General features: G+C 44.9%; 1 protein-coding gene across 1 annotated transcript in view; it reads right to left on the reverse strand.

The window, feature by feature from the left end:
• Window positions 1-20,316, reverse strand: part of SYNDIG1 (synapse differentiation inducing 1) — a 51,788-nt gene that overhangs the window by 6,449 nt on the left and 25,023 nt on the right. The window lies entirely within an intron of this gene.

The raw sequence follows: 20,316 nt of genomic DNA on the forward strand, positions 1-20,316 counted from the left end.
TGAAGACCAGCATGAGTCTGTCTCTTTTTCATGTTCAACTTTCATAAAATCTGTGTTTCAGCCATTGCACCATTTTGGTATCAGAGAATTCTGCTGGAATTTGAAAATATGGCATAGGCAAAGACATGATTCAGCCCCTGGCTGGTGTTGCCTGTGGCATTTGATTGTGTCTCTGAGTAGAGATAAAACTACAAATGTTGGGAACAGCAGGAATAAAAGACCTGAATGAGCAGAATGCAGAGAGATGTTTTTAGACAAGCTCCACAGCAACAGCTGTTCATTTGCTTGCACTGGAGAGAATGAGACCTCAGCCTGAGACACAAAGGCAGTTCTCTTTTTCCTGGCATATATAGGAATTTAGATGTTTATGCTAAAGAAGATGATTTTGCCCTTCCACTTTCCTTCTAGCCCTCAAGCAGATGTTTTGTGATGAAAGAGAAGAAAATTTGCAAAAGATGAGAGGTGGGAAGCCCAGTTTACACATAAAAATTCAGAGACTTACAAGTCCTTGCTGTTGTACAAAGTTTTGCAAGGTGTTATTCACAAAGTGCTTATGCACAAATCTGCCTGGGGAAAGTCTCCTCTCCATGTCACAAGGAAAAGCAGGGTTTTTAGAACCCTGTGATGATTTTGTTAGGGCCCTCCTGAGGGCCCTGCTAGAGGGAGGTTCAGGGGAAAGCTGCATTCATCTCTTTGTACCTTTAACTTGTTATGTAAGGTTGCTGTAGAGAGCAGATTCTCTTTGTCCTGATCCAAACCTGCTGCTCCTCCCTGCAGTATGTCCACAGTACTAAAGGAGAGGGAACCTGCCCTGTGGGGCTGTTTTTTTGTTTTTTTGGTTTTTTGTTTGCTTGTTTGGTTTGGTGTTTTTTTGGATTTTTTGTTTGTTTGTTTGGGATTTTTGGTTTTGTTTGTTTGTTTGTTTTGTGGTGTTTTTTGGGTTTTGTTTTGTTTTGTTTTTGGGTTTTTTTCCTGTGGTTCCTTCTATCTGTCTCTGGTCCTCTTCCTCATTTGTGATGCCAGTGTGTGCTTTACATTCATAACAATGTCTCTTCCCTCCAGCATGAGTCACACAGCATGGGAAGGGGTGGAGGATGCTGCTCAGTGCTGCCAGAGAAGATCTCAGTCCTCAATCCTCACCTCCCACCCTTGGAACAGGCAAGAATGATGGGAGTTTCTGCCTTGGGCACCCACCCTGAGCCACGTTTTGGGGGAGAACAAGGGAAAGACAACAGGCACAGTTTTAAAACTGTCTCTGGGGTGGTTTCTCCTGCTGACATGAAGAGATTTGATCAGAGAGTTAGTTCATCAATTTCCTCATCCACAGGTGTCCCTCCAGAGCTGAAACTAAATCTCTGGGAATTATAAAGTCCCCTAGCATATTAATGATTTTTGAGATAAGACTAAGAACTCTGGAGGTAAGGTTCACTCATTTGTTGATCACAGTACCTTTCCCAGCTACTTTTTTTGGTATTACAACCACCCATGGTTTCCCTGTGTGTATTCTGTGTCACACTGTTTATCTACTCCCAATTTCATGTGTTGAGGGCTTTCAGAGCAGCACTTTCTGAACTGTTATTGGCAGAACATGGTTTCCTTAGGAAAGTTTGTTTTTTGCCAGCACAAGTGGTGAGTACCACACCAGTTATATGGGATTGTCCCTGGAGGGCTGTCAGCACCCAGGGCATCCCTCTGGCTGTCCTGAGCAGCCAAGACCACTGACAGGGGTCTCAGAGACCCTGGCACAGAGCCCAAGATGCCTATGGCTTTGATTACGACCTGTGGAGAAAGTTACCAACCATGTATGAAGATCAGAAAGCCCCAACAGTTTAAGTGGAATATTAGCGAAGTTATCACGGGGTGGAAAAGTAGATTTTAGGGTTTTTGGTATGGGGGCTCAGGAGGCAAGATGGAGGGATCTGGGCGTGTCCAGCCTTTCTCCTTCTTCTTTTTGGCCTCCACCTTCTGCTGTGATGTTGGCACTTACAGATTGGTTTAGAGTAGAAGCTCACTGTCTAACATAGGTGATAGGTACTGGAAAGTTATTGCAAACATTGTACATGTAGTTTTTAGTATAAAGATATAACACCATCCTGGGGCCAGGCAGAGGGCCTGGACTGTCTTGCTGAGCTGACCTTGGCAGGCCAGGAGAAGATTTTTTTATAGATAAGATACAATAAACAACCTTGAGACCGAGAAATGAAGAGCCCTGTCTCCTTCTTCAAGCTCCAAGCTGGGAAAAGAGACTTTGGAACTTTTCTCGGAGTCACTCTGAGCAGCTAGAGATCCCAACAGAGGGCGGTTCCTGGGAGTTCTGCCAGAGCAGCCTGCAAAGTCTGCAGTTCCTGTGATCCTCACCAATGTGGTTTCATTCTTCTGGGAAGGAGATCCACCCTGAGCTATTTCCTGGGAATTATTTTGTAATTCAATATGTTAACTAAAAGGGTAAGAAGTTAGCAGGCACTGTGGACTCTGCAGCACCTGACAGTGAATGTGAGGCAACTTGTTCATCTTCCCTTCTGTTTACCTTGTGTGAACTCAGCTTTTCAAAAGAGTCACCAAAGATTGAATGATGAAGATCATCTCTTTCACAGGAAAGCTTTTTTCCCCTTTCCATTCCTCTACTTTCTCAAAGTCCACAAAAAACCCCAACAATGGGGAAAAAATACCTGAATCTTTTTTTTTTCCTTGCATTACATTTTTGTTTTCTTTAAAACTTAATCCTCTTTTCTCCCTCTGTCCTGGAGACACAGCATAAGTGATGCAACTGGCTTTAGCAGGCAGGCACAAGGAGCTTCATGACCAGAGGGGTGATTAACAGGGAACAATAACCATACTCCATGGATTGTGTTGAGTGGGATATGAGAAAAAAATGCCTGACAAAAAAATACTGAGGAAAAAGTCATTCTTGGGTTCCGTTAGTTCATCAGAAAGAAATTCTAAGGGCAAGGAGAGCCACAGGCTGTGAGTGTTTTAACCATCTCTTCACTAGGCCAGAATGTTTAGTCAATTTGCTTTATAACTGGAGAGAGCACCAGCTAATTAAGAGCCTGATGATCCTGCAGCACTCTTGCCAGGCAGGAAACAACTGCAGCAGGGATACATCCCACTTAGGCTCCTGTCTGAATTAACATTAGCAGGCTGCCTCCAACCTCCCTGTGGCCAGGTGTAAGGACAGGACACGATTCCCTTCTCCCAGCACTGTCAAGGCCACAGAAGGAACTTGCCCTAAGATAAGGTCACCACAGTGGCAACTTGAAATAAGCACAGGTGGCAGAAATTTGTCACAGAAAGGTGCTAATTCCAGGCCTGAGGGTGTGTCTGATTAGGACAGAACTTCCCCTTGTGGCATGGTGTCAGCAAGGAAGAAACTGCTGGTGCACACATCACCCCAAAGGATGGGAATGGCATATGTGCTCCATGGATACACAGAATTTGGACTGCACAAAGGTGGAACCCCCAGAAAAACAACTCTCTGGGGCCTCCCTCATTGCCAAGAGGGGTGAAGAAGGACCAACAGGAAGCTTCTGGATCCACAGGTGGTGATTACCTTTTGCTTGATCTCTCTCACCCCCTCATCTTTTCTATTTCTTTCCATCTCTCTACCTCATATTTACTATTAATTAAAATCTGTATTATTGACTTTGGCCTGTGATGTTATCTGCACATTAACTCGAGTTATCTGCACATTAACTCGAACAAGGGCATCTCTCACCCACTGGATCACAACACTTGGAAAAGCTGGAAACTTTCTCCAAAGGTCTGAGACCAAATTCTCCTTTGGATGAAATAGAAGAATTAATGTTTTTTTCAAAGTGGCTACAAAATAGGGCTCAAAATCTCATTGTTTCTGAGCTTGCAAGATCCTCTAGAGATAGATCTGTGTCTTTTACACACTTCCCACTGGAAAATCCTGCAAGGAAAGGTGGAGGCTTCAGCAAACTCAGGCTTCTGCAATGTATGTGGATTCCACTAAACTTCTATTTTAACACCAATTAGAGAGAAGTCTAACTAAATCACAGGGTCACCAGGATACAGAAAGTGTCTACACAGAATATTTGCTGGTTTAATTGTATTGCTTTAAGATGCAAATCAGTTTGCACTGAGCTCTTTGTATCAGCCAGCTCTGCAATACATCACTTTGCAGGGTATGAACAAGGCTCTTTTTCCTTTCAGAGGAAGGCTTTGGTTTTGAAAAGATGCAAGGAGCTTTACTAATGTGTGTCAAGAAGAAAGTGACTCCGTTAATCTGGATCTGGTGTTGGAAGGATGCATTTGACATAGCAGGAAACACTGAAGATAGATGATGAGAGAGAGGAGACAGATAAACAGCAGGAAGCCCTAAATTCAACTTCAGAAAACTCCTGGTGGTCTCAAGTCCCCAGGGCAAGTAGGAAGTGCCAAGCTTGGCGCCACAAAGCCCAGTCCACAAAAAAGCAGGATCCCAGGAGCTTCAGTTCCTTCTGTTCATATCCACAGCCATCCCCTAACAGGAGCAGCACCTGCCTGCTCCCAGAGTCAGCATTTTCCTGCCTCCTGGCTTTGGCTCCCAGCCAGACAACAGCAGCAAACACAGCTGAGTGTCTGGAAATCCGGGTTTCAGGTGTCTCCAAGCTCTGGGATTCCTCCTGAGCAGCGACAGAAATGACCCTGGACAAATCTGTCTCTTTCTTGCAGACACTTAGGTGCTTGGGTTTTTTTTTATTTCAAAAATTTAATGTGTTACCTTTCTCGTCTGATTAAAATTATTAACATTTCTTTCCCATATATAGCAAAATATATATGGACTTAGTCTGGACTTAGTCAATTAATTTAAGTGCATTAAAAATACAACTGTGACATTCCATAAGATTAAAAACCCGGAAGGAAAGTTTTAAAAGTTCTAGAGGAGAAAAAGAGGGACATCTTTTAATAATTTTTTTTAAAGTCTAACTCTATTGAAGATTAATCAGAGATAAAGGCAAGGAGCTGAGATGAAAATTTTCATTCCTTTCTGACTAAGAGTAGAAAACACTGAAAAAATGTGTTGAACAGAAATGTATGCCATCAGAATTCTTTTTTAATTATGAAAATTAATTTTAGGAGTTTCTAGACATAATTTTGAACTATTTCTTGCTGCTGCTGAGCTTTTTTGTGTATTTATATATATAGATACACATTAACTAAACCTTGCAGATGAAAAGTTTCTTTCCAATTGAAAATAGCATTCCTTTTGTTCTGCTTGAATATGTATTGATAGGATATGATAAAGTATTTCCGAAATATTTTAGGACACCTTCTGATACAATAAATTTCTCAAAGAAACTCTTTTCTGCAATGCTGTATATATATTCATAAATATATGTATTTATGCACACAAAGCCTTAACAAATCAACAAGAATTTGGTGCATAAATTCCTATTTGGCTGTTTAAGCATTGATTTTTAATTGCTTTTCAGTAGTCAACACATTTTTCTTTTGCATAAATGTGATCCTACTGAGGAATCAACTCCTCTTGTTGAGGCTGGGAGGTTTAAGTGAATAAACTCCTGGGAAGAGATGTTCTGGACCTAGGGGAAATTTTGTCTCTGCTGCTGACTGCAGACTTGAGGGTGTACTTTGGAAAGCACAGAGCTGAGAAGGGAGACACTAAGGAAATTAGTCCTGTCCAGGATGCTCATTCTGTGGGGGAGACCTGGTAATTGCATTACTTAGTGTGATCACTGCAGCACAAAGAAAATATCTGGCATCCTTCCTGCCTAGTCTCCAAAACCATCCTTGGATGAGGAAAGAATTAGGAGAAAAAAATGTTCCATAAGAGAGGCACCATACCAGACACCCATCAGAACCTGTGGGAACCCAGGAAATTCCTCTGGCTGCCCTGGAGGGCTCCAGACCCTGCCCAGGGGGCTCAGAGACCTTGGCATAGAGCCCAAGACCCCTGTGCCTTTGATTTAGCCCATGGAAAAAACAATTACCAACCTTTATATGAAGAATTACAAGCCACAAAAGTCTAAGTAGAGTGATAGTGAATTTATCACAGGGTGAAAAATAGATTTTTTGGGGTTTTTAGAAAGGGGGTTCAGGGGGCAAGATGGAGGAATCTGGGCATGTCCAGCCTTCCTCCTTCTTCTTCTTCTTGGCCTCCATCTTCTGCTGTGATGTTGGCACTTTTGGATTGGTTTAGAGTAGAAGCTCACTGTCTAACATAGGTGATAGGTATTGAGAAGCAATTGTAAATATTGTCCATGTAGTTTTAGTTTAAGAAGATAACACCGCCCCAAGAGCGGGCAGAGTGCCTCAGACTGTCCTGATGAGCGGACCTCAGCAGGACAGGAGAAAGAATTTTATAGATAAGAAACAATAAACAACCTTGAGACTGAGAAATGAAGAACTCTGACTCCTTCTCCGACCGCTGGGCTGGGAAAAGAGACTTTCTAATGTATCCTGGGGTCACTCTGAGCAGCGAGAGACCCCGAGAAGCATCTGCCAGTGCCAGCAGCACTGGCTGCAGAAACTGGAGCACGTGTGCTGGAATCTCTGGGTTCAACTCTGTGCTCAGCACAGGAAGACTCAACGAGATCCCCTTCCCACAATGGGAAAACTTCACCAGCTGACCTGGAGCAATTCACTGCCATTCATCACCACCGCTGTTGGCATGGGAATGGGAGGTCTAACCTTGTGTGAAGCTGCCAGCACCCTGAAATTACTGCTCTGCCTTTTCTATGACTCAGCAACTGCAAGACAAGAACTCCATGTTCCCCAGCAGAAGCACATCCCAGAGCTGTCATGCCAGCAGATACCAGCCCCTCATCTCTTGTAAACAAAAGCCCTCCCTCCTACAACTGCAGCACTCAGAGGCTCTGCTGGGTTTCAATGGGCAGGGTTTGCACGAGTGTGGGTGTCATTCAAGGAGATTTCTCTCTTCCCCCACAGAAGAGCTGAGCTGTAGGTGTGCAGAAGACAGTCAGGTGAGCAGCTGCAAGGAGCCCAGTAGCACCAAGAGCCAGCCAGGAGGGTTTTGCTCATCCTTCCACTGCACAGCGAGCAGGGCAGGAAGCTGGTGATAAATCAGGGCAGCTCTCCAGAAACGAGGCTGCTGAAGAATGAGTCACCTGCCCGAGTGCAAAGAACTTCTCCCAACAGTTTGTCTGCCTGCATCACGGGGAGAGCAGAGAGACCTCCCCCCTCAACTGCAGGGCAATAAGAAAAAGAGTAAATGAGGAAACCCTGCAGGTCTTGTAGCACAGAGCTGCTGGTTTAAGTTCCATGATTTCATGAACATCTTTCTAATGACCTTAACCTAGGCTTACTCTTCCTCTGCCTCCATCGTGCCTGAGTCAGCTTCTATTCCTGACCTCAGGAAGAAAGCAAACTGCCTTGAGGCATGGATCTCCAAGGATTCTCTGACTCTGGTGCTCTTTTTGTCCAGCACCTCAGCAATGCCTGCTGTCACCACCTCATGGTATTGTTTTCTCCATGCAGCCTTGCTCCCTGAGTCTCCTGTTGCTGTACTTAGAGAAAGCAGTAGGATGAAGTAGTGCTGCAGCACTTCCTATGCTGGCACTCTGGGACCACTTCATTTTTTGTTTTCCAGGGCCCCAAGTCAGAATATTTGCTGCTTTGATCATTGCTGGTGGAAGAAAGAATCAACCCCGGGGTCTCTTCTCCCTTTAACAAACTGCTCCACAGCGGCAGGGTTTTTCCTCAGTGGAAACCCATTAGCACACAAACATAAGTCCTCATTGCCCAACAGGGAGGGCAGAGATTGCTAAAAAGGATCTTTCTTCGTGCCTCTCAGTAGTCATCAACAACCTGTTCAAGTTTTTTAATATAAAAATATTCCAGTGTATACAAACAAAACCATGAAGTCTGCTTATTTTCTCTTTCCCTCTCATTCTTTTGCATACATATAGGAAGTGTCTCCTCATCTGTGATTTAATTGGCCTGGCTGTTTATGCCAAAAGAAATGAGTCACAGGACTCGAGAGCTCTGCTCTCCAGCCTGTTGGCTTGTCTAGCAGCAGGTGGGTCAAGCCTGAGCAGCAGCTGCTGCAGCTCTCTGTGTGCAGGGCTGTTTGTCTGAGTCCCTGCATGGAGGGGATGCCTGGGGAGAGGCAGGAATGCACAAACACATTCCCTGCAGGAGCAGCCCATCCATATGGTGCGCTGTGTGAGGAGGGACAAAAGCCTCGGCAGGGCACCCTGGCTGAGCAGAGGACTCAGCCTGGCAGATGCAAAGCTCAGCAATCAGTGCAGGCCCCATCCCCATGGTGAAAGGATTTTGCTTCTTGTTATCCCATCCCTTTCTTTTAAGGTGTGGGGAGCAGGGTGTACTACCCTGGGCATCTGGCAGGATGGCAGCATCTGGGAAGGAAATATCCTTCCACATGGAAGTCCCTTTGCTTGGGCTGTCTCATGTCCAAGATCACTCCATCACATACAGGCAGGAAGAGGAGTCCTTCAAGTTTGCTTTTCCTGCAAAACCCAGCTGAAGACTCTCCTTCCTTGTTAAATACTGGATGTCGCTTTTCCTGGCAGGGATCACATGCCACAGTGCCACAGCAAAAACGTCCATCTGTCAGCTGAGACACTGAAAGTGCACGAGTCAGGGGCTTCACCTCAGCCTGGGGAAGGCTAGGGACCACTGTGCCTCAGGATCTGACAGCTCACAGGATCCATATCTTGGATTTGCTTGTGCCAGGGTTTTCCCAAGACCTCAGCCAGCTGGGAACAGATGGAAGGGGCAGTCAGTGCCAAGCTGCTTTTAAAATCCACCTCCTGTGTGGGTTCCTAAGTAAGAGCAGAGTACTGAAGGAAGACCTGCTCTGCCTCTGTGAACAGCAGTTGTTCAGAGTAATTCTTACCTCTTGTGGAGATAAACAGACCTGTCTGATTCACTCAGCTGCAGTTTTACACAAAAGGCTATGGAATATGGTGGGCCCCGTCCACAGGTGGCAGCAAGTCAAGCAAGGTGAGAGTCTGGATGCAAAGATACCAACAGTGTGGGTGCTTGACCTTCCACAGTGCAGATGTGGAGATACAAAGGAGAGCTACTCAGTGAGGCCCAAAACCTGTCCTGGTCTGATGTAACTGTTGCATTTGTCCATCAGAGGATTTTAGCAGGAAGTCATGCAAGTGGAAAAGGATTTGATGATTAATTATTTCAGAGTTTGCTTGTTCGCTTCTCCTTCCCCTTCCCTCTGTCTTCCTCTGTCATGTCTCCACCTCACTGGGCTAATACATGTTTCATGACTGAAATACATCCTCTCTGAAAATATTCCACTGAAATATTCATGAACAACAGTTTTAATTATTTGCTCAGTGCTTAATGACTTCATGGCAGCCACTCTGCCAGAGGCCTAAAACAACTGTCTGCTTTGGTGACCAGCACTTTCCCATTGTCATCCTCTTCTCCCTCTCTGTGTCTTACTTTTTTTAAACTGTAAGTCCTCAGGGATGGGCTGAAGCATTTTTCTTAATATTTTCAAGGTCTTTGATTTGTAGAACTCCTAGGAAAATAGGGAGCCTTTTCCTGGACAAGCGCTGGTGGCAGTAAAAGAGACACAGATGTAATCAAGAGCATCTTAGTGACACGAAGACAACTGTCCACACTTCTCTCTTCCACTGGAAAACAGCAGAAGGCCCCAACACTTCTTGGAACAGGACACAAATGTTATTACAGTGTGGCCCTTTGTTGCCCTTCAGTTCAGAGAGGAGGTTCTCACAGTGGCAAGGATGCCAACCCCAAAAACACTCAAAAGATATATTGCACTTGTAATTACATTTCTATCTCCCTCTACAGAAAAGCTGTCTGCTGCTGGAGGAGATATTTCCTTGTCACAAAAGTAGTTATTCCTGCTCATACAGAGTGATTCCTTGGTTTATTGTGCCAACAGCAGCATCTTAAGTACAACATGCAGAGACAGGAAATCACTGTCCCAGGGCACAGCTCCTCCACTCCTGATGGCAGTGGAACTGCAGGACTCTGTCCTTGACCCCCTCAGCAAATGTCTCAGTGACATTTCCAACCTGCTGCTGAGACAGATTTAAGATGTGCTCTGTGGTGTCTGCCTGCTGGGGGCTGAATAGAAGTATCCACTTGAGGATACCCTTTCAGGGCACGTCAGCAAATACATCCCACAGGAGAGCAGCAGCCAGAAAGAGGGCCTTCAAATGTCCTTCCCCATCTGGGATGATGGGGAGGCAGGGGAATTCCAGGAAAGGGGAAGTTTTGAAGCCAGAAGGCTTCCTGACACCCCAGGGAGATGGTGTGGAACAGCCACAGCTGCTGGTGATTTTGGCAGCCCTGGGCAGCAGGGCAGATTGGAATGGTGTGCGCTGAATTTCTGTGTGGGACTCCAGAGTGGGCTGGAGGTGGTGCTTCATCTCTCCCCTGTGCCATCTCCCCTCCTGGGCAGGAGTGCAGGTTGAAACTTCCTTCTCCAGCTCAGTGTTAGGCAACGTGCCAAAGAGCATGGGGAAAGGGGATGATAAGGAGAAAGGTAAGAGACCCTGCTGCAATGAAGAGTGAAGAATAAAGTGCTGGAGAACTCAAGCAGCAATCTTTAGTGGCCTTTAATTTCTGTGGAATTTGAAATTTATTGTCATTTGTATGTTTTACTCAAAAATCTCCTCTTGGCAAATTCAACAGAACATGAAGGTCTTCACAGCACAGAGTGGGCTGGCAAGGGTGCTTTGATTCAGAAAAACATTGAAAACTTGGTCAGACCTGACTTGTACCCCGTTCTACAGCAACCTTCCCAAACCCATGAGAATGCCAGGCCTGAGCCTTTCTCTGCAGCACCAGGGGCCAGTGGTAGATGTGTTGTCCTGCCCTTGCCTTGATACTGGTTAACTGACCTATATTTGGAACCAAATAATTTCTGTGCAGAACTGAAAAAATTGCCAGAGCAGTAGAAGAAGTGGCACTGTTCCTGCCAGTGTCAGCTGATCCCCGTGCGGAGCGGAGGTGGCGTTCGTGTTTTGCAAATGGGCCTGAGCTGCAGCTCTTCTCACTGCTAAGCTGCTTTTGAAACTTTCTGCAACAGCTTTTTTACACCCACCCACGCAGGGAATGACACGCTCCCAGGGCTGCACGGGGAACTTAGCAACATTTTCCTGCTAGAAAGACACACAGGTAGCAACAGCAGCCAGATCTGAGGCACCTCTCAGTGCCTGCACCACCTCTCCTGCCCACTTTCCATGCAAGAACACTTCCATGCCTTGTCAGGGGTCCTGCTTCAAAGAACATGATCAGCCCTTGGCATTCATCATCTCAGGGGCAAAGCAACATCTCAGGTCACACAGCAGGGCCAAGGACAGCTTTGGGTGCCCCCAGCCCCGGAGTTGAGCCTGGGTGACCTGCTCCTCCTGTGGTCGGTATTCCACCATAAATGGGTGCAAATGAAGTTCTTCAGAGCAAGGACACTTGGTGATGAGGCACAACTGCAGCTGGGAGGGGACACAGATGTGGGAAAGCACCAGCCTAACGTGCACTGGGATTTGTCCATGTCCTTGGTGTGCAGTGGCATGGAGAGAGTTTCTAAAATTCCTCCCATGAACACAGAGGTGAGGACATCCTCCCACAGCAGACAAAGGGACAGACAGGACCAATGTGCACCAACTCCTTGAAGAGGTCTTGATAATTGTGTCTCAAAAACCCCATGGAATTCCCCATTGCAGACCCTTCTGAGAGACAGCAGAAGTGAGATATCCTTGTGGGATAACAAAAAAAAATAGCAAGAAGTTTGAGGAAGAGGTTGGAGAGGCAGACTTTGCATTGGTAGCAGATGTCCCAGACCCCAGTGGGACAGACCTGGGGTGTCCGATGGCTCCAGACAAGTTTGTTTCTGTGGTTCTGTTTCATGAAACAAAATCCAGGGCTCATGCTACTTTGTTGGTACTGAAGGACTGCCTAGAGTATTCTCATGACAGATGTGTTGCTATGAATCCTTGGAAATCTCATCTCTAATGCTGCCAGGCTTGGAGGAGAGACCACTCTTTGGGATCCAAAAAGGCTGGAGATCACTTCTTGCTCCATTAGCAGGACTGCTGTTCCTCAGCAAGTCTGAGGCTGCACAAATGCAGCTGAGCTTGCAGAACATCAAAGAATGGACACTTGAAGGGACAGTAAGCTTTCATCAGTGGGAAACTTACCCTGGGAAGTGTAAAAAGGCTGGGAAAGTACACTCAGCTACTTCCCCTAAACAGCCTTCTAGTCTTCAAGGGAGGTTGCCATGGAAAAAGAACAAGTTGGAGATCTCAGATCCCTTTTGTTTGTTTTGTTACTTTGTTCATTCCTTTGTGCAGTGAAGATCCCAGCAGAACCAGCAGGCTGGCTGACACAGCCAGTGACAGATCTTAAATATTAACAAACAGATCTGCCTTCTGCAGCTTGGAGCAGCCTTCCAGAGAGGGGTGCTCTGAAAGCAGCTGCTTGCTTGCATGGTCTGGTTGAAGAGGATGTCAGAACCATGTGCAGGATCCAGAATTGGCAAAAGAGGCTGATTAAAATAGCTGTGAGTGCTGGCAGAGCACGGACTAAAAGTGCTCCTGTTCTAAGTGGGTAAGTTTCAATGGAGGAAATAGCTGTCAGCTGACTCAGACATTGAGCCCCAGCATCCCAGGAATACTGAACCCAGGGGGAATTTTTACTTTCCTCACCAGTAAACCTGCAAGGCAGAACCTGAGGTTTACAGAAACAACCAGCAGGGCCTGGCTGGGAATTTTTTTCTCCATGTGCTTTATGTTTGTTTGCCTGTATTATGACATTAGACAGAATGGGGCAGCTCCCTGTGAAAATTTTCTTGGGGAAATGTAAAACTGTTCTGAGAAAAGGGAAATATTTTAGTTCCAATTCCAGCTCCACCAGGATGCTCCATGTCCAGGAAGCTCCAGGACGTTCCTGCAGGGACTCCTACAACCACTAAAGAACACAAATGAAAAGCAGGGTAGCAATTCTGTGTGTTGGGTTTAATTTCTTTTTTTTTTTTTTTCAGCAGGGAGGGGAAATAAAAGGAAACATTCTGCTTTTGGAGCAGCTGTCAACCCCTTTTTTGATGGCCAGAAATGTATCAGCACAGCCTCTTAGACTGAATTTGTAACTATTCTTAGATAAATGTAACTATAAAAAAAAAAGTGACTATTCTTAGATATTCACTTTAGGTTTACTGAGTATTAAAAAACTCCTGAAAGTCTTCCTGCAGGAGGAGGCTACTGTCTATTTTCAGAGTGTAGGGGAGTTAACAAAATAAAGCAGAAAATAACTCAATTTTAGTCTAAAAATATGCAGACTTGATCTCTGCAATCCTAAAAAGCAGAGGGGTCACCATCTAGGAAACTCACCAAAATATTATAAACATGACCTCAGACCAAGTGAACACAAACAGAACACAAATTGCTGTGACAGGGATCTCATGTGACTTCACCAGCTGAAGGACACAAAAGTTGCATGAAAAAGTGAGAAATCGTACAAAATGGACATTATACCTGAAAACAAAGGAAGCATACAATGTTTCATGGATATAAAGAATAATTCAGAAGGAAACAGCCTGGAGTCCTGATCTGTCCCATTACTCAGAAACAAAGTATAGACCTTAAGTAGAAAATTAAATCCTAGAGCCTTAAATGCACCCATTTATGGGAAATGGAGACCTCTTATCTCATAATGCAGGTTTTCCAGAGCTGCAAAGTGATTTCTAATCATCAGTCCCACCTCACTCCCATTTCTTCATAAAAAGCTTAGAAATGTCAGAACTGGAATTTGATCCTAAGGAAGATTTTTGAAGTCTGGAAAGACTTCTTAGGTTGAAAAATTAGTGGGCTTTTTGTGGTTTTTGGGTTTTTTTTCCTCCTGTTAAAGAAGAAATGAATGGTGGTAAAAAAGAGGCTCCAGGTATTTGCTGCCAACAGTTTTCTGCTCTTTGCTGCCAACACTTTTCTGCTCTTTGAAGAAATGAGCTGCCTTTCAAAGCAGCTCTTAGTCAGGCCTGCTCACCTGCCTCTATGCCTTGAAAGAATTTTCCTTTCCTAATGAAGTTGGCTTGGAGACACAGACAAGACAGTACTCACCAACCCCAAGGTCTGTAAATAAGATCATTGGGAAAAGACTGCAAATGCACCAGATATCAAAGTAGCCAGTAAACTAATTTAAGAAGGAGATTGATTGCTGCTGTGTGAAATTAAAAATTACTATGCTTTTTTTTCCCACTGAAATTAGTCACAGAGGAGAGGCATGTTAATAAATCAGTTCTGGTGCGTAGCAAACAGGCATAAGGAAAAGTAATTAAAAGCTTGTAGAGATCTTCATCTGTGTCTATAAAAGCTGCAAAGCCATTCCTGGCTGCTCATCTAAACCTTTTGCCCATCTCTGCCTAGGTGAAATGATAGTCCATTTCACCCTCTTTACCTCCAGAAAGCTTTTTCTGAGATCAAACCCATCTCACTGGACTGTTTTAGTCATCCTGAAGAGTGTGTGGAGAAGAATATAAATACTTCCTGCCTTTCCCATGCTTGGAGAGCATTCCTGATTTTTCTCCCTGTTCATCTCTTCTCCAGCCTTGTTCCCTGCTCTGCTCTGCAGCATTGAGGAGCCTTAGCTGCCCTTCAGACATTGAATTTAATGATCCTGGTAACTGTGCCACACAATAGAAGCGCAGGCAAAAGAAAGAAGGAAGAGTTGGCACAGGCAGAGATGCATTGTGCTGAATTTTACATCAGGACCAGAAGGGTTTTTATTATATGATTTTCTTCTTTACAGCTCCCAGCAGAGCAGCAAGTGCACAGATAGGCTGTAAACCCATACAGTGCAGTCTGTATAAATCACAACTATAAAGCCATCTAATATTCCCTCATGGTTATCCAGCACCCTCAGCCCTATCAAAGCCAAGAGGGCCCATTATTGCTGTTGGTGGCATGTCTCTGTTTGCAGAGATAAGAGAAGAATGAAGAGGGGGCACAGCTAGTGGAAGGGGCCAAGGGTACTGGGGATTCCCAATACAAGACCCAATTATATACCAAATATAAGGAGACTTACTCAAGAAATTTTATGAGGCCATGACAAAATGGGTTTCAGACCTCAAGACCTTTATCCCTAGCTGGGATTTTGCCCCAGAAATGAGATCCCTGCTCCTAACTGTACCAAAATGCCCCTTCCACATACATCCTGACACTCAAGGAAGCAGATGCAATGGCTGTGAAAGATGATGTTGGAAGATGTTTCTCTAGGGGGGAAAAAAAAGAAAAACAACCCCTGTTTTGTGAGCTAATGAGCAGCCCTGGCAGCTGAAATGATCAGTGGCACATAATTTCATGTCAATAGACATTTGCCTCCTGACAGCCATATTAAGGGGGTCCAACTGGGTGTTGATGTGGTTATCCTTTGCTGGTAGGTATGGAGATATTTTCCACAGGCAGACAGGCTGCAGGCTGCTGATCCTTCCTTGCTGGGGCTCAGAGGCAGCCAGCTCTCCCAGAGATCCCTGCCACAGAGAGCTCATCAGGGAAGTCAGGGTGTCGGAACTCAGCACATCCCTCCGGGCGTCCAGAGCTGCCGAGGACCCTGCTGGGGGGCTCAGAGACCCTGGCACGCAGCCCAGAACACCTGGGGATTTGATTTTGACCCCTGGAGCAAGTTGCCAACCATGTATGAGGACATGAAAGACACAGGTTTGAATAGTGTAATAATAAAATGATCACAGGGTGAAAATGTCGATTTTAGGATTTTTGATATGGGGGTTATGGGGACAAGATGGAGGAATTTGGGGTGTGTCCAGCCTTTCTTCTTCTTCTTCTTCTTGGTCTCCATTTTCTGCTGCGATGCTGGCACTTTGGGATTGGTTTAGAGTAGAAGTGCACTGTCTAACACAGGTGATAGGTATTGGGAATTAAGTGTAAATATGTTATACATAGTTTGTAGTACAAAATGACAACACTGCCTCAGGGGTGGTCAGAGTGCCTTTGGCTGCCCTGCTGAGCAGATCTCAGCTGGGCAGAAAGAAAATTTTATAGATAAGAATTAATAAACATCCTCAAGACCGAAAAGCGAAGAGTCCAGAGTCGCTCTTCAGTTGTGTGGGCCGAAGCAGAGACATCCTGCGCATCTCAGGGCAGCAATTATCAACAGCAACCCGAGAGCAGGGCATCCATGTGGAGGGGGAGCAGCTGTCCCAGCCCCTTCTGCTCCAGAGGGAAGGATTAGCCCATGCCCACAAGCTGCTGAGGCCACGGTGAGAGCATTCCTGGGAGCTGAGCAGGCAGATGCCATGGGAGATGGATTGGATTTTCATGTGCTGCCCTGGGGACAACGATTTCCTGTGGGTTCTCAGCATGTTAGAGAACACAGGTGCCATAAAACAAGTTGAAAAAGGAGCTGTCCAGCAGCATAGGTGATGGTCTTTGCTCATGCAGAGCTGCACTGCCAGCTCTGACAGAGCACACGAGGTTTCCAGTCAGCAGAGACCTCACAACAGCAGTAATGAATGTGCATGGGAGGCAGAGAGGGTGGCTGGCTTGTGTGTGACTGCAGCTCCTGAGATGTCACTGGTGTGTGCCCCTCAGCCTTTTCTTAGTGGTTTCAGGGTCAGAGGATGCCAGGTTCTGTAAAAGCATGTGATAACAGACCCTTTCTCTTCCACCAGCTTTTGTTCTAAGGCCTGCCTTTCATGCTCTGAATTTCCAGCAGATCACCTCTATTTCCAGCAGCTGTATTTTTTTACCCTCCAACCCGATGTCCCCAGTCACAGATGTCACCCATCAGGGATGATCTAGGGCTTTATTGTTCACAGTGACTCATAAAAGCCATTAGCTCTGAAAAGTAGCCCACTAAATGTAGAAGGAAATCAGCAAAACAACACATGACAAAGCAGTTGTGAGAAGTGATGTAAGCCTTACGTGGTGCTACGTGGCTTTGAATTAATTCACATCCACTTCATGGGCTCTGCTTTTGCACCCAGGTGATGTACAAAAAGGAGTAAAGAATCTTTTAGTATTCCCCATTCTTTAAGAGGACACTGTGTCTGTCTCTAACGTAGTTTCTCGGTTTAACATTCTGAATAAGAACACGGTGGTGACAGACAGATGGACAAGATGAACTTAAAAGTCCTTGCCATGTGCAGTGTCTATGATTTCATGAGTCATTTCAGTCAGAAAGAGAGGTAATGAAACATTTGAATGGAGCTAAAAAGACATGACATCATGGCTCTCTTTGCTCTCTTTGGAATTAGTAGTAAATTAAATTAACCTCAGCCATTTATCATTAACAAAAAACCCCTTTAATTTGCTTTCCAATAAATACGTGCCCCCTCTCTCTTAAATCAATTCACCAGAGAAAAGTGAGAGGCTTTGTCCTGCATATGCAAAGCAGAACAATGTGGTCCTTAAACCACCTATAGAACTTCCATCATCAAAAACAAATCACCCACAGCTCCACCACAGCTACATCCAAACACCAACTAAAATACTTAACTGCAGCCTTTAGCAGCAGTTCTTGTTCTGGCTGCTTAACTGAGCATCCTTTCCATCTGGGCTGGCTGAAATGCCCTGGTGAGATTCCCTGGGCACAGCTGCTTATGCCTTTCAGAGCACTGCTGTGTCTGGCTGGTTTTAAAGTCAGGATTTTCCTTGAGACATCCAAACTCACAGTGACACAGTTTTACAGGATTCACCAAAGGGACCTTGAGCTGCTTAAAGGACTTCCTATGTTTTTGGAGGGTTACATGGACAAGGTTCAAGCCCTCTCCCTGCAGGTCTCTCCTTCTTCCACTTTTGATTTTTCTCCTCTCTTTTCTCCCAAAACAGACTCCATGATTCTGCTATGCTTGTGGTGAAAAGAATAAATAGAAAGTCACCTTGCCAGAGTTTACAAATGGTGGTATTTCTACATTTTACCATTGATACTCAGGTTGTAACTTGCTAGGAAGAATGATCTTACTTGACACAATTAGAATCACAATATCTGAAGCTTTGGAACAAGGTTGTTTGAGGAAAATTTGCTCAAGTTTCAACAGAACAAAGTCAGACATGGTAAAAATAAGAGAAAAAGCCCTTGAGATTTAAATATGGATTTTGACTCTGGGGGGTACTGAATGTGCTGGGAAACAAGAAATTTGTGCTCTCAGCTAGAGAGCACACTAGAGACAGCCACTGAATGTCACAGGACAATGTGGTCTGCACCACATTTGACAAAGTGAATCTTTCAATTATGTGTGACATCCTGAGGACACATCAGGAAAGGCCCAGGTGATGCTCAGGTCAGTCAAACTGAGACTGGGTGAACACCTGAATCTTTAGCACAGATAATTTGGACAGTCTTGGGACCAGCACTTTGACAAGATCCCATGAGGTCACAGAGGTTCCTGCTTTACAATGGCTTCTGTGTAAACCTGGGCTCCTAATTAATTGCTTAATTAGTTACAGCCTGTAGAAACCTGCTCAGAACAATGCCATCTGTGCAACAAGGTCAAGGAATGAGGACACTTTTGGAACAATGACTGAGTGTGGTGTCTTGAATTAAATTCAGAAATGTCAGGCTGGGACAGTTACTATTTAAATTAGTACAAAGTCCCACGTGTCTCTGGAGCAAATCCCACTTCCAGGGTTCTCACACCTGGGAGGATTTGGAGTGTGCTCTCTGCCATTATCAGCCCAAGGACCACCGCCAGCTTCTGCAGCACGTCGTTGTCAGAGCAAAGGGAAATGCTGGGAGAAGCTACTTGGTTTGGATCTGTGGGAAAGGAATTCTCCACAACTCCTTCTACAGACTCCTCATCAAATGAATGAGCCACAAAAAGTCCAAATGCAAGCCAGACAAAAGCTCTCTGAACAGAACTGGGAAGAAAAATTGCCTTTCTTGCTCCCACCACCACATTTCTACCCCTCCTGGTAGAGACAGGACTTGTAAGTAAAGGTCCCTCATGGTGATACGCCTCATAATTCTGGGACAGACAGAAACATCCATTGGGAATGGGAATTCCAGGTAATGTCTGGTTGGAATTGCACCCTTTCTCCTGGATTTCATGATGGTAGCAGGATGAAGAATGGGGTCAAGCAGAGACTGCCAAGCCCATCTTTCCCAGAGGACGCTGTAAGACCTCTTCTTTTGCCCCTGGTCTTGCCCATCCTCTTGGAGGAAGCTGAGTCCTCCTGCAAACACACGTGGGCTGGCAGGAGCACCCCTGACTCTTCCACACTACTCAGAAATAATGCAAGAAATGGCAATAATGCAACATGTGGAAATGTCATTGATAACTTCTTGTTCATCACAACCCATAATGAGTCTATTTAATACCAAACTGGCATGGGGGAAGGTTTTCCCAACATGAAAAAGCTGAGTTATTTTCACCCCAAGCAGAAAAAAATTGCAGATTGGTTTTAATACCAAGAGTAACAGTTTTATTGCCAAAATGACAAAAATGTCTTGATAGGTATATTTGAATCTCTTAGATGCAAATTGCACAGATGCAGGTAGATCCTGGTCCATTTCTTTTTAGCTGGTTCTTGTAGCTTGTCCCAAAATAAATATATAAAAAACTTGATCTCTTTCCTACTGCTGGGAAGTCATTCAATTCAATGAAGAATTACCATTGTCTGGGAGGCATCTTTGGGTGCCTAGCTCACTAGATTCAAATCTTCAGAGAGATACTCTGCAGCCTGTTTGAAAGATATGCGTAGATTGAAATCAGAAGTGATCAATTTCCTCTGCTGTGCATTCAAACAAAGTAGTAATTCAGAAGCCCTCACCAAAAGAGATGCTGAGAGATAGCAAGCTGTATATTCAAGATTAGAATATAGCCCTGAGTCTCTGGTACATGATGTTAATCTTTGATAAGAATATTAAAAAACTCTGTGTATGTTGCAGACTGATAAAATATTAACCTCAAGCCTCCAAGACACCCTCATCCATTTACTGCTGCCTACACTGAACCTCAAGTGAGAGGGGCTTCCTTTCCCTGGTCTTGTTTTTTAAAGGGTGCTGCCACATCATGAGATGAAAGAAAGGTCTATGCTATAAACAGCACCCAAAGAGCTGCTCTAGATGAAGGTGCTGCTCTCCTTGCCACAGCAGACTTCAAAGCAGATCATTCACCCCCTTGCATGTGAAGACCTTCAGCACATCACAAAGTATTTTGGTCTTCCTTGACAATGGAAACAGACATTGGGATGGCCAGAGGGAAGGGACCGTGTTCCATTCCCAGGAATGCAAAAAGGTCTCTTTTTTTTTTTTTTTTTTTCTCAAGCCTCTTTCAGCAGGGCAGACATTGGGAGGTGCAAAAGAATGCATCCTGTCTCTGCCCTCAGACTGTGAACATGCTCCTTCTGCTTCCTCTCCTGAAATATA

This window comes from Molothrus aeneus, chromosome 3 (assembly GCF_037042795.1).
Source record: "Molothrus aeneus isolate 106 chromosome 3, BPBGC_Maene_1.0, whole genome shotgun sequence".
Lineage (NCBI taxonomy): Eukaryota > Metazoa > Chordata > Aves > Passeriformes > Icteridae > Molothrus > Molothrus aeneus.